General features: G+C 37.2%; 1 protein-coding gene across 7 annotated transcripts in view; it reads left to right on the top strand.

Moving 5' to 3' along the window:
- LOC131500309 (zinc finger protein 585A) overlaps positions 1 to 15,020 on the top strand; it is a 111,786-nt gene that overhangs the window by 65,397 nt on the left and 31,369 nt on the right. The window lies entirely within an intron of this gene.

The raw sequence follows: 15,020 nt of genomic DNA, 5'->3' as shown, positions 1-15,020 counted from the left end.
CAAAATTTTCAACCTCTTTTTCTATGGGAAGCAAATTTTACTATCCAGAATACAATATTTGCACAGTTCTCTTTGCCTTTAGCAGTACAGTATCCAGTCAAAATGATGTTTTCTAAAATTGTTTAGTTCTTCATCCTCTTCAATGTGATTATATTATCCATTTTTTGTAGAATTAGCTCAATTTGTTATTTTAGGTACCTCTCCTGCCCTATATCCTGTTTCATATTTATTTATTTATTTATTTCAGGTGTATGTGAACTATTACAGTGGTTCTAAGAGTAAGAACTATACAGAAAATAATTCTCATGGGGCGCCTGGGTAGCTCAGTTGGTTGAGCATCTGACTTCGGCTCAGGTCATGATCTCACAGTTTGTGGGTTCGAGCCCTGCATCAGGCTCTGTGCTGACCTCTTGCTTAGAGCCTAGAGCCTAGAGCCTGCTTTGGATTTTGTGTCTCCTTCTCTCTTTGCCCCTCCCCCACCCATTCTTTGTCTCACTCTGTTTCTCAAAAATAAATCAATGTAAAAAAATTAAAAAAAAAAAAAAGAATTCTCATGAAGTGTTGTTGCCCTTTCAATTTTGTTTTGTTTTGTTTTTATTTATTCATTTTGGGAGAGAAAGAGCATGTGCAAGTCGGGGAGGGCCAGAGAGAAAGAGAAAGAGAGAGAGAATCCCAAGCAGGTTCCACACTGCCAATGCAGAGCCTGATGCAGGGCTGAGACCCACAAACCACGAGATCATGACCTGAACCAAAGTCGTATGCTCAACCAACTGAACCACCCAGGCACCACCCACCCTTCAATTTTGATACCCTGGTCTCATTTTTTCTACCCTATTCCCACTCCTTCAAAGTAAGTGATCCCATCAGTTTCTGGTTTATTCTTCCTGATTTCATTTACATAGATACTTTTATGAGGTCCCATTCTTACATTGAACCTTAGCATATCTTAGATTCTCAATTACTCCTTGCTATTTTCCCTTAATAATTTATCCTGGAAATTACTTCTTACAGCAGATAGAGAGCTTCCTCATTGCTTTGTGACTGCTTAGTACTCCTATATGTGGATGTGCCATTGTTTATTCAGTGACTTTCTTCTGTTTAGGCTTTTAGGTTGTTTTCAATGTGTCGTGGTTATAAACAACACAAAAGCAAATAGTCTGGCCCGTATGTATTTTTGTAGTATCATTGGAAGTTTAGCTTCCAGGTTGATTCCTAGAAGTGTGGTTTCTGGTTCCAAAGGTACTTGCTTATGTGTTTTGTGTGTGTGTTTTTTTTTTTTATTTAAATCTTTATTTTAAGTAGGCTCCATGTCCCATGTGGGGCTTAAACTCATGATCCTGAGCTCAAGAGTTGCATGCTCTACTGACTGAGGCAGCCAGGTGCCGATGCATATGTGTTTTTGTATGATATTGCCAAAATTACCCCCCAGTCGGGTTTTACTAGTTTGTGTTTCCACCAGCCGTGTATGAGAGTATCTTAACAACAGTAAACATACCTATTGTTCAGATCATAAAAAAATACTCTGAATAAAAACTCAACAACAGAATATATTGTCATACTTTTAACTTTTTACAAACCCAACAGGGAAAAAATGGTATCTCATTTCAATTTGCATTTTCTTTATGAGTCAGGGAAACATTTTTTCATATGTTTAAGAGCGATTTCTGTCTATTTCATGAGTTGTTGGGTTTGTATCTCTCCCCCATTTTCTTTTTGTTTTTTAAAGTTTATTTATTTTGAGAGAGCTAGACCAAGTGTGTGAGGGGCAGAGAAAGAGGGAGGGAGGGAGGGAGAGAGAGAGAGAGAGAGAAGGAGAGAGGGAAAGAGAATCCCAAGCAGGCCCCACCCAACTCTGGGCTCACTCTCACAAATCATGGGATCATGACCTGAGCTGAAATCAAGAGTCAGACGCTTAACCAACTGAGCTACCCCGACACCCCTTTATTTTTTAAGTAGGCTCCAGGCCCAGCATGGCACTCAACACAGGGCTTGAACTGAGATCAAGAGTCCAGTGTTTAACTGACTAAGCCACACAAGTGTTCTTGAAGATTTTATTTTTACGTAATCTCTTCACCTAGCATGTGGCTTAAAGTTACAACCCTGAGATCAAGAGTTGCATGCTCTTCCGACTGAGCCAGTCAGGCGCCCCCGAGAGTGATTTTATATATTAAGAGTATTAGCCCTTTGTCTGAAGTGTATGTTGCAAATATTTTCTCCCAGTTTCTCGATTGTTTTTTTTATTTTGATTATGGGAGTTTATTTATTTTTTAATATAGTCAAACTCATCAGTCAGTCTTATTATCTCTGAATTTTGTGTCGTGGTTAGAAACTATCTCAAGGTTAAGGATAAATATACATATTTTCTTCCATTACTTGTATGGTTTTATTTTTTACATGTAAATCTGTAAACCATTTGGAAATTATTCTTGTGTATAAAATAAGGTCCTGGGGCACCTGGCTGGCTCAGTCAGTTAAGCATCTGACTCTTGGTTTCGGCTCAGGTCATGATCTCACCGTTCACGAGTTCTGGCTCTGAGTCAGGCTGTCTGCTAACAGTGCAGAGCCTGCTTGGGATTCTTTCCCTCTCCCTTTCCCTCTCCCTCTCCTCCTACTGCGTTCATGGTCTCTCTCTCTCTCTCTCAAAAACAACTTAAAAAATAAGTAAAAAACATAAATAAAGTAAGTATGGGTCTAATGAAATCTTTTTCCGTATGGCTACCCCAGTTGTCCCAACACCATGTATTTAAACATCTATCTTTGTTCCCTTCGTTTGAAATGCTACCTTTATCAAATAATAAATTTCCATATATTCTTGGGTTGTTTTCTGAGCTTTCTATTCTGTTCTGTTTTATTTGTGTATGCATGTACCAGTACTGCATTGCTTTTATTATGGGTACATTGTAGCACATTTTAATGTTTGTTAGAGCTAGTCCTCCCTTTTAGATTTTCAGTGTTTTTCTGCCTATTTTTGAATGTTTGTTTTTCCATGTAAACTTGATTATTAACTTTTCTAACTCCATGAAAAGCTTGTTGGTATTTTATTTGCATTGCACTAAATTTACAAATTAATTTATGAGGAACTGAGATCTTTATAATGTCTTCCAATCCAAGAAGAGGGGTTGTTTCTCCATTTGTTTGAGGCTACTTCTATGTCTTTCAGGAGTGTTTATAATTTTTCTGAAATAGGTTTTACGTATTTTTATTAATTTTATTCTTCAATGTTTAATCTTGTTCTTTACTGTTATAAATCACATTTTCTCTCCCATTTTGTACTTTACCTAGTTATGGTTTTCCAGTAGAAAGACTCTCAATTTTTTCAACAGGTTTATTGCTGTATAATTTATGTAACATGAAATCAGTCTTTGAAAATGAACAAGTAAAAAAAAAATTTTTAAGTTTTTATCATTTGTTTTAAATGTTTATTTATTTTTGAGAGAGAGAGAGACAGAGTATGAGAGGGAGAGGGACAGAGAGAAAGAAGGATGTATAGAATCAGAAGCAGGATTCAGGCTCTGAGCTATCAGCACAGAGCCTGACACGGGGCTCAAACCTACGAACTGTGAGATCATAACCTGAGCTGAAGTCAGATGCTTATCCAATTGAACTACCCAGGCACCCCATTTTTTTAAAAAATATTCATTTATTTTTGAGAGAGGAGAGAGAGTGTGTGAGCAGGGAAGGGGCAGAGAGAGAGGGAGACACAGAATCCGAAGCAACCTCCACGCTCTGAGCTGTCCACACAGAGCCCTACGCGGGGCTTCAACTCACTAACCATGAGGTCATGACCTGCGCCTAAGTCAGTTGCTTAACCGACTGAGCCACCCAGGCGCCCCCTGCCCCACCCAAATTTTTCTTAAACAAAATGAACAAGTCAGGGGTGCCTGGGTGGCCCAGTTGGTTAAGCGTCTGACTTTGGCCCAGGTCATGATCTCCCGGTTCGTAGGTTCAGGCCCCACAACAGGCTCTGCACTGACAGCACTGAGCCTGCTTCAGATCTTCTGTTTCCTTCTCTCTGCCCCTCCCCAGCTTGCGTGCTCTCTCTCTCTGAAAAATAAACGTTTAAAAAACACAAAAAGGGCAAAAAGGCTCTTTCTTAAAGTGAACAAGTCAGTGTTTTTTTATATAATCCATTTTGTGCAGCCATCACCAGTGTATAACCCATCACCCCATGAAGAAACCTGATACCTGATACCCACTAGCAGTCACTCTGTATACCCAGCATCTGATAAACCACTAGTCTACTTTCTGTCTCTAAATATTTGATTATTAGGAATATTTTTATATACATAGAATCATGTAATATGTAGCCTTTTATGAATGTCTTTCATAATATTTGAGATTCATCAACATAATATGAAGCATCAATACTTTATTCTTTTTTGTGGCCGAATAATATTCCATTCTATTATTTCTTTTGTTGCTTTGCTTTTAGTATCATACTTAGGAAATCATTGTGTTATCCAAAGTCTCAAAAATTTACTGCAGTGTTTTTTTTCTAAGCAGTTATTAGTTTTAGTTCTGACATTTGGCCTTTGATCCATTTTGAGTTAATTTTCATGTGCGCTATACGGTGTGAGGTTCCAACTTCATTCTTTTGTGTGTGAATATCCACTTGTTCCTAACACTGTTGCTTAAGACTTCATTGAATTTTTTTGGTTCCCTTTTCAGTAATGAATTGATCATAATTTGAGATTTTATTTCTGCACTCTGCATTCTATTCCATTGATCTATATATCTGTATATGCCAGCATCATACTGTCTTGATTTATTGTAGCATTGTAGTAAGTTTTGAAATCAGGAAGTGTGATTTCTGTTATTTTGTTCTTTTTTGTTTGTTTTCAAAGTTATTTTGGCTATTTGGAGCCTCCTATATTTCTTTTTTTTTTTTTAATTTTTTTTTCAACGTTTTTTATTTAGTTTTTGGGACAGAGAGAGACAGAGCATGAACGGGGGAGGGGCAGAGAGAGAGGGAGACACAGAATCGGAAACAGGCTCCAGGCTCCGAGCCATCAGCCCAGAGCCCGACGCGGGGCTCGAACTCACGGACCGCGAGATCGTGACCTGGCTGAAGTCGGACGCTTAACCGACTGCGCCACCCAGGCGTCCCTCCTATATTTCTATATAATCAGATTGTCATTTTCAGCGACAAGAGCAGTTGACATTTTGATGCAATGGATTGCATTGCATCTGTTGATCAGTTTGTGGAGCATTGTAATCTTAGCAGTATTGTCCTTCATGAACCTGAGAGGTCTCTCCTTTTATTTAGGTATTTAATTTCTTTCCACAGTATTTTAAAATTGTCAATGTATAGATCTCAGGCTTCTTTTGTTCAACCTATTCCTACGTATTTTATTCTTTTTGGTATAGTTGTAAATGGCATTTCTTTCTTAATTTTGTTTCTGGATTGGTACCCTTGGTCTTATTTTTAAAAAGTTTTACTCTTTATATCCTGGTATACTATTATATCATCTATAAATAGGGATAGTTTTATTTGTTCTTTACCTCTTTTCCTATCTCTGATTTATCTTGTCTAATCGAATAGTTAATATCTTTAGTACAGTTAAAAAAAATTTTTTTTAATGTTTATTCATTTTTGAGAGACAGAGAAAGAGCATGAGCAGGGGAGGGGCAGAGAGAGAGGGAGACACAGAATCTGAAGCAGGCTCCAGGCTCAGAACTGTCAGCCAGAGCCCAAACCGGGGCTTAAACCCACAAACTGTGAGATCATGACCTGAGTCAAAGTCAGACGCTTAACTGACTGAGCCACCTCTTTAGTACAGTTTTGAATAATTGCAGAGATAGTCAGCTTCCTCGATTTGTTCTTGATCTCAGCAGAAATCCTGTTTCCCCACCTAATAAGATACTAGCTTTAGAAATGAGAGAGAGAGAGAGAGGGAGAGAGGGAGAGAGAGAGAAAGAGTGTGTGTGTGTGTGTGTGTGTGTGTGTATTTTATGTTGTGGAAGTATCCCTGAGCTCCTGTTTGCTTGGATTTTTCTTTGTTAGTATTTTATATGGTCTCTCTTGATATTCAGAAGTTATTTTGGCCCATATTTTCTTTTAGTGTCTCTTATCAGGTTTAGATATTAATATTTTTTTCATAAAAATTATAAAAGAATTAGGAAGCTTTCCTTCTTTTTCAATGACCTGGAACAATTTATGGAGCATTAGCTCTATAGCTAAAAGCAGTCATGGCCTTCTGCAACTTGTCTCCCAATAGGTCCTCCAAAAAGGACAAATGAATGAAAAAGTAGTAAATCTAGACAATCCACATCCTAGCATATCTTTAAGGCAATATACCAAAAGTTCCACATATCTGTAAGAAAAGGACTAAAGGTAAAAACTCCAGGACACTCTCCCAGTAAAGGTGGTTTTTCTTGCTCTATAATAGTAAAATTAATTAGTATTCAAAGTGCAAAACCATGAAAATGATTTTTACATAGATCACCAACTGGTAAGATTTTGCCATATCTATTTTATTTCTTTCTACACTACATTTATGGAGGTATTTGAAGGCATGTCTTAGGCATCATGACTTGACCCATGAATCATTCAGCAAACGTCTCCTGAGAATAAGGATAGTTCCACAAATAAGGGTATTTTTTTCTTTTTTTTTTTAAGTGTATGTGTATATATGTTTGTATATAATCTCTACACTCAACATGGAATTCAAACTCATGACCCAGAGATCAAGAGTCACATGCTCTTCTGACTGAACCAGGCAGACACCCCAAGTGTGTATGTCTAAAAATTAATATAAATATTTTTCACAGAGCGGAGGTTCTGTTTTACATAATTGCTAAAATTATTCTCAGGAATTATTCTTTCTGCATTTATTGACATAATCATGAGATTTTTTTTCTCCATTGTTCTGTTACTGTGTTGGATTCTGTTTATTGACTGAATTCTGGAATCCAGTTCTAGTCATGGTGTGTTCATATATTATCCCTTTTCAATATTGTTAGATTTGAATTTTTAATATTTCCTTTATGTTTCATGAATGAGATTAAACTATATTCTTACTTTTTAAGATTGGATATAATGATTATGTTAGCTTTATGAATGTGTTTAGGAGAATGTACCCTTTACCCCCTTTTGACATGGTTGGGTTGATGAAATATTCCAGAAAAACCATCTGGACCTTCAGTTACCATTGTAGATTTTTTTAAAAAACTTACTCAGATTGGGGTACTGGGCTGGCTTGGTTATTAGAGCATGTGACACCCGATCTTGGCATTGTAGGTTTGAGCCCCACACTGTGGGTAGAGATTACTAAAAAAAAAAAAAAAGTTTTTTTAAATAATAAAACTCAGATTACACCATGCTAGAATTGTTGAAGTTTTCTGTGTGTTGATTTTATAGAGGTTACTTTCTAGAGATTTATGCATTTCATCCACATTATTAACATAATGGGTTTTTTTCATGATGTCATTTTACTGCATTTGAGGTGTGGAGGGCTGATAAGTGAGGTCCCTCTTAGCTCTCATCCCTGCGTTGGATATTGCTGCAGTCTCCTTCCTCTTTATCAGTCTTGAGAGAATCACATTAGTAACATTGCTTTGAAATACAATATCGGCATTGTGGATCCTCTATGGTTTTTGTGGGCTCTATTTTGTAAGATGACTTCTATCTTTCTTTCTAATTTGTTTTTATTTTGTTGCTCTTTTTCTGGCTTCTTGCAATAAATGTTTAGGCGATTAATTTTCATGTTTTCTCACATGTATGCATATCTGTTGTATAATTTTTTTCTACTGTAACTACATTAGATTGGAATGGATGCAGATAATATAATTTGGTTTAAAATTTCTTTGTTGTTAATGTTTATTATTTTTGAGAAAGAGATGGAGTGTGAGTGGGGGAGGGAGAGAGAGAGAGAGAGAGAGAGGGAGACACAGAATCCAAAGCAGGGTCCAGGTTCCAAGCTGTCAGCACAGAGCCCAACACTGGGCTCAAACCCATGAACCGCAAGATCATGACCTTAGCCAAAGTCAGATGCTTAACTGACTGAGCCACCCAGGCACCCCTTGGCTCAAAATTTCTGTATAAAAGTTTAGGAAATACTACCTTAGGTCCACTATTTTCTTTCTCCCAGCTTTTTGTTTTTAAAATTCATCAAGCCAAATGAGAATATTAAAAACATATATGTAGTTGAGGTGCCTGGGTGGCTCAGTCAGTTAAGCATCCAGCTCTTGATCTCAGCTCAGGTCTTGATCTCAGGAGTTTAAGGTCATGAGTTCAAGCCCCATGTTGAGCTCCATGCTGTGTGTGAAGCCTACTTAAAAAAAAAAAAAAAAAAGTATATGTGTATATATGTGTGTGTGTGTGTGTGTGTGTGTATGTATGCATATATATGTTAGTTAATTAGCCTTCACACAGATTTAACTTTGGGTATTAACATTTGCCTTTTTCTCTCTATATATGCACCTTTCTTCTTGGCTCACTTGATGGTAAGTAGCAGTTACCATTAAATTTTAACTCTCAAACACTTCTGTATGCATTTCCTAAAACTAAAAACTTCTATGTAGTCACACTATTATTATCATAGCAATTCAGCCCTACATCTAACATAGAGTCCATATTTCAGTTTTTGAACTTTTCTCCAAAAATGCCATTTGTAAAATTTGTTTCCAGGATCCATTCCAGACTCATATACTGTATTTGGATGTGAGGCTTTGTATCTTACTGTCATCCTACCTTTTTTTTTCCCCTTTGAGTTTGATTATTTTGTAGCATCCAGTGTAGTTTTCTCATGGAATATCTGCTTTCTAGGTTTGATGTTTTCTTCTTATGATTAGAATAAGGTTAAACATTTTTACCCAGACTATTACAGAGGTGGTATGTAATTATCTTTTTTTAGTAAACTTTATTTTAGAATGATTTTAGATTTATAGAAAGTTACAAAGACAGTAGAGAGACTTCTGTATATATCTCTCCTGATTTCTATCATTGTTAACATCTTAACATCATTCAGATACATTTGTCAAAACTAAGAAAATGACTTTCATATTAACTAAACTCTAGATTCTATTTGTGTATTTCACCAGTTTTTCCATTAATGTCATTTTTCTGTTCCAGGATCCTTCCATTCTGGGTACCACATTGCATTTATTTTTCATGTCTCCCAGTCTCTCTTCTAGTCTCTCCTGGTTTGTGACAGTTTTTTAATCTTTCCTTGTCTTTCAGGAATTTGACTGTCTTGACAGACCCTACCAGGTCCTGCAGAATATTCCCTATTCTGGGTCTGTTGTTTTTCTCATGCTTACACTGGAGATAGGGGTTTTTAGAAAGACTGCAGCAGAAGTGAAATGTCCTTTTCATCGCATCATGTGCGGGGTACATGATATCCACTGGTGATGTTAACCTTCTTTCTCCCCTCCAAAGTTACTATTTTTCCTTTTCTATACTCTACTCTTTAGAAGCAGCTCACTAAGTCTAGCTTACCCTGGGGGGCAGGAGGCCTGGATTGGGAATTAAGCTTCTGTAGGGTAGGAAATCTATATATTTTATCCGGAATTCTGTATAAAAGATTTGTCTCTTGGGGCACCTGGGTGGCTCAGTCAGTTGGGCGTCCAACTTCAGCTCAGGTCACGATCTCACAGCTCATGGGTTCAAGCCCGCATCGGGCTCTGTGATGACACCTCAGAGCCTGGAGCCTGCTTTGGATTCTGTGTCTCCCTCTCTCTGCCCCTCCCCTGCTTGTGCGTGCTCTCTCTCTCTCTCTCAAAAATAAACAAAACATTTAAAAAATTAAAAAAAAAAAGATTTGTCTCTTCCCCCTTTATTTCAGTGTGGGCTTATCCATATTTATTTTAGACTTTGAGTTACAATTAAATGTTATTTCTTTTGCTTTGAACATTGATAGCTCTTTTAGTTTGGTTCTTGTGTCCATATAATATCCCCATCCTTTTGTTTTTTGAGGATTTCTTTCCTGGTACTGTTTTCAGATTCATTTTGTTTTTTCCCCTTCCCTGGTCCTAGAATCAGCCATTTCTCTTAGGAGCCCTGGTTTCTTTTACTGGAAGATAGTATTTAGAAACCAAGATCTGAGAACTAGGTATACTAATTGCTGCTGGTATGCCATTGCTTCTATGCCGTCTAAACAACCTAGCTAGGTAATAAATGTCTGCATAGTCACCCATGTATATATACATGTATCTGTAATTATTTTATTATCTATCTGTCTGTATTTACATTAAGCTAAACATGAGTTCTTACTGATGTCTGCAACTCCCATCCAGTATTTCAGGATGCATTCTAGCCTTCTTGTCTCGTTTATCTGTAACTTTCTCCTCCAACAGTGACAAAACTGGCTTCTAACTTCCATCATCCATTTACTTATTTGTTCACCCCCAGTGTACATGGAACATGGCTTCAGAATTGTTTTCCCATGAGAAACAAATTTACTAACTTGGTAGTGCTTATGTGCAGTTAGTTCCATTTGCTTTTAATTTTCAGTCAAAACATTGATTTTTAGATTTTTTTTTCAACGTTTTTTAATTTATTTTTGGGACAGAGAGAGACAGAGCATGAACGGGGGAGGGGCAGAGAGAGAGGGAGACACAGAATCGGAAATAGGCTCCAGGCTCCGAGCCATCAGCCCAGAGCCTGACGCAGGGCTCGAACTCACGGACCGCGAGATCGTGACCTGGCTGAAGTCGGACGCTTAACTGACTGTGCCACCCAGGCGCCCCAAAACATTGATTTTTAAAGTTTATAACTATTATTGTAGTGTAGGGCACAGTTTGTTTTGGTGCATTGATCAACTACAAGCACTTCTTAATTTCCCAATATATGTTGATAATATATATTTTTTATAATATTAATTTCTAGTATAACTTGTGATCAGACAAGATAATTTGTATGCTTTTGATCCTTTGAAATATGTAGAGACTTGATTTATAGCACAGTTTATGGTCTGTTTTTATAAGTAATTTGTGACTGAAAAGGAACTGAATTCTGCAATATTTGGCTTATAGCCATTAAGTTCTAGGTCCACGTTTATTAAATGTCGCACCCAGAGTTTGGATTGTGTCAATATTTGGTTTATTTCAGGCTGTGTTAATAGATGAACACAAAATTAATAACCCTTATTAAACAATCCTCCATGTGCATTGTAGAAAATTAGAAAATAGAGACAGGCAAAAGTGTTTTCAAGATATTAAAATACCTTATTCCTACCACTTTAACACCTTAGTGGATATAAGACATACATGCATATACATGTTCCTCTTTTTATTAAAGAGACATCATATTCTTACTGTTTTATAACCTGATTTCTTTATCAGTGATTTTTCTATTTTATATTTCTATTACATTTTTATTTTATTGCATCTTCAAAACCCAAATTCTATTCATATTACCCCATTTGGCCCAATCTGATTTGTTCAAATCAGTATCCCAATGCAAGACTGTGCATTGTCTCTTTATCATATCACTGAAATCCCTCTTAATCTAAAACATTCCCTTTATTTCTAATACTAACACTTTGAAGAGACAAGGCCACTTATATTGCAAAATTTGCCATCTTTTGAACTTATCTCAGTACTGTCCGTGGTATAGTTTGTTTATTCTCTACCCTTTGTATTTTTGTAGATTGGAAATTATTTTCTCTCTTGAGGGATTCACATTAAACATTTGTGGCTCAAGTACATCATAGGCAGTTATGGGTACTCTATCAAAAGACACAACATGTATTGGATTACACTGTTAGTTTTGGAATGTTAAAACAGCTTGATTCCTTCATCATTCAGTTATATTTTTTGCTTTTGTAACTGAACAGAAGTCCCTCTGATCTTGCTTCGGCATTATGACAGCAATCAGTTCTGCAGCAATTACTCTCTTCATAGTTGTAAGAACAGTATACTTAATACGATTGGGAATTGTAAGGTAGTTGTTTCTTTCAATTCTATCATGATTTCTACAGTTTTTTATTGACACGATCTATTTGGCTATTTGGTTATGTTGAAATATAAATTGATTGGAATGCACAGGAAAATATATTTGAAAAAAAAAGAAAGAATATATTTGATTTTTCGTTGCACATTAGTTAATGAAAAAATAACTGGGAAATGGCTTCTGTTATCTGAAAAATAATATTTTTTTTTTATTTGAGAGAGAGAGCAGGGGAAGGGCAAAGGGAGAGAGAGGGAATCTTAAGTAGGCTTCACACTCCGCGAAGAGCCTGAGACAGGATCATTCCTACAACCCTGGGGTCATGACCAGAGTCGAAATTAAGAGTTGGTGGCTCAACTGACTGAGCCACCAGGGCACCCCATCATTATATTTTTATCTATCTTTCATTTACTTAATATGTTTAATCTAACATGATCGCTTTTCCTGCTTTTTTTTTTTTAATTTTCACAATTATGACCAAACACAGCATAATATTCAGAAGCGTGTGTTTTTCAACAAAGCCATAAATCTTTTAAACTTTCCTTACTTTTTTAGCCCAAGATTTGTGAGCATTATCTTGTATCTTCCCTGCCTTGGTCTTGGAATCCAACATTTCTAGGGGCGCCTGGGTGGCTCAGTCAGTTGAGTGTCTGGCTCTTGATTTCAGCTCAGGTCATAATCCCAGGATTGTGGCATCAAGCCCCACATCAGGCTCCACACTGAGCGTGGAGCCTGCTTAAGATTCTCTCTCTCCCTCTCTCTCTCTCTCTCTCTCTTTCTCTCTCTTCTCATAAAAATAAATAAATATTTCTTTAAGGATTCTCTGATCATAATATTGGATATTTAGAGATGACAGTGTAAATGATCAGGGTGCTGATTGCTATACTAGCCTTTTTTTCCTTTTAGAGAGAGTGTGCACGTGAGTAGGGAGAGGAACAGAGAGAGAGAGAGAGAGAGAGAGAGAGAGAGAGAGAGAGCATCTTAAGCAGACTCCACACTCAGCGCAGAGCCCACCACAGGGCTCAATCCCTTGACCTGAGTCAAAATCAAGAGTTGGAAGCTCAATCAACTGAGCCACCTAGGCACCCCAGCTACTAGCCTTTTTGACATTTTTTTCTATTCCATGAAAATTGACCTGTTTCAGATTTTTGTCCTTTGTAGGATAGTTTTTGATCAATATTTTTCTCTTTGTCTTTCCCTTTCACAATTTAAATTTTTTGTTTGTTCTCCCTTTTGTTAATTAGTTTAGCTAGTGTACCATCACATGTTGATTTTTTTCCCCAAGAGATACCTTTTTGAATTTGTATGTTGATTTTCTGTTTCCAAACTCATTAAAGTCTGGTTTTTTATCTTTATTCTTTTTGTTTTCCTCTCACTTACTTTGATGTTTTTTTCTAAGCTTTTATTAGTAAATTATTTAATTTGTGTCAAGGTGACAGCTTTTCTCTGGGCATTAGGGCTGGATGTTGTACCTTCTGAAATGTATTTTCATCTTTTGCCTGGTTATATTTCTCTAGTTTCACTGTTCACCTTAGTACAATAAAGATACTCTGTTTTTTTATTTTTGACTGCTGACAGCTTTCAAGCCCCACCTCTCCTTCTGCTCCACTTTTGGGGAAGTTGATAAAAAGCCTGAGAGCTCCCTACATTGGTTCCCATGGAAAGTTCAAACCATGCAAACCCCTGCCCAGGAACCCTCAGCCCTGCACCACACCCTAACCAGCATAAAAAAAAACAAACAAAAACCTAAGTCAATCTCTTTCAAATCACTCAAGTCCTTTTCAGATGTATTTAAGAACCACTCTGCTCTTTCTAGGAAGCCTCATTATACGAGTAATAAATCATTTCACACTTAACATGATGTATGCATGTCATCATCAGTCTTGACGTCCAAGTCAAAATTTGTGTGGTTATCCATTCTGCCTCTGCTGGTTGTCCACTACATTTATTGATCTAGCATTTAATTAGTAAAGAGCCTTTAGTTTTCTAGATGGAGTGCTTTTTGTTTTCTGATGTTGCTCTTATTTTCAGCATTATTTTCTGAGGTCAGAGTATGTATCATTCCACCTGCTATACACATCCCACAATTGAGTCACAGATGAATACTCTTTGCCCTTGACTCATGCCCCCTTCATTCTGCACTGATACTCCTGAGTCTTTTCCTGAATCTCGATTGCCATCTTCCAGCTTATATCTGATATTTCCTTTTAACAGTCAGTCCCAGACACTCTGGTACCCCAAAACATTCCTCCATATTATAATTTCTTGATTCTTTCCAGCATCTCCACATGGAAGGAATTTCTTATTTGATTTGAGTACATATCTGTGAATTGACTGAAAACATATCAAAATACTTATCCGGGAAGTAGAAGGATGGCTGGTCTTGAAAATAAGGGAAAGGAAGAAAGGATGTGGTAAAGGAGATGAACCAACACAGATTTAGTATATTTAGAATGGAGAAGGAATAACAGAACTGAAGATAAGATCAATTAATTATTTAGCACCTATAATACATCATAACCCTGTAATTCAGTGATGAAAAAGGAAGAATTGTGTCTGCTCTGGGGGAAGTTTAGGGAACTGTTTAGAATATCAAATAAGGAGGGGCGCCCGGGTGGCTCAGTCAGTTAAGCATCCAACTTCAGCTCAGGTCATGATCTTGCAGTTCATGGGTTCAAGTCCTGCATTAGTCTTTGTGCTGACAGCTCAGAGCCTGGACCCTGCTTCGGATTCTGTGCCCCCCCCCCTGCCCCTTCCCTGCTCACAGTCTGTCTGTCTCTCTCTCTCAAAAATAAACATTTAAAAAAATTTTTGTATCTTAAAAAAATATATCAAGGAAATTAATGATATCATAATTGGAAACAAAGGGATGGTGGAAGGAATGAAGTGCTAGACCATAAAAAGGGAGACATGGGTATAATACTTAGAGTTAGCAGGTGCAGCCTTTCTAAGGATAGGATATTCATCCTGAGACTAAAGGATGAGAAGGATCAACCTACAAAGTGCTCAGGTCTAAGGATTCTGGTCAGATGAAATCATCTGTGGAAAGCATCAAGTGATAGGGAAGTTTGTACCATATTCTAAATGCTGAAAAGAAGGAGACAGGGCGCAGAGGGGTCGGTGTTTGGAC

Source organism: Neofelis nebulosa, chromosome 17, assembly GCF_028018385.1.
Source record: "Neofelis nebulosa isolate mNeoNeb1 chromosome 17, mNeoNeb1.pri, whole genome shotgun sequence".
Taxonomy (NCBI): Eukaryota; Metazoa; Chordata; class Mammalia; order Carnivora; family Felidae; genus Neofelis; species Neofelis nebulosa.
This window is presented reverse-complemented; position numbering and strand designations above follow the sequence as displayed.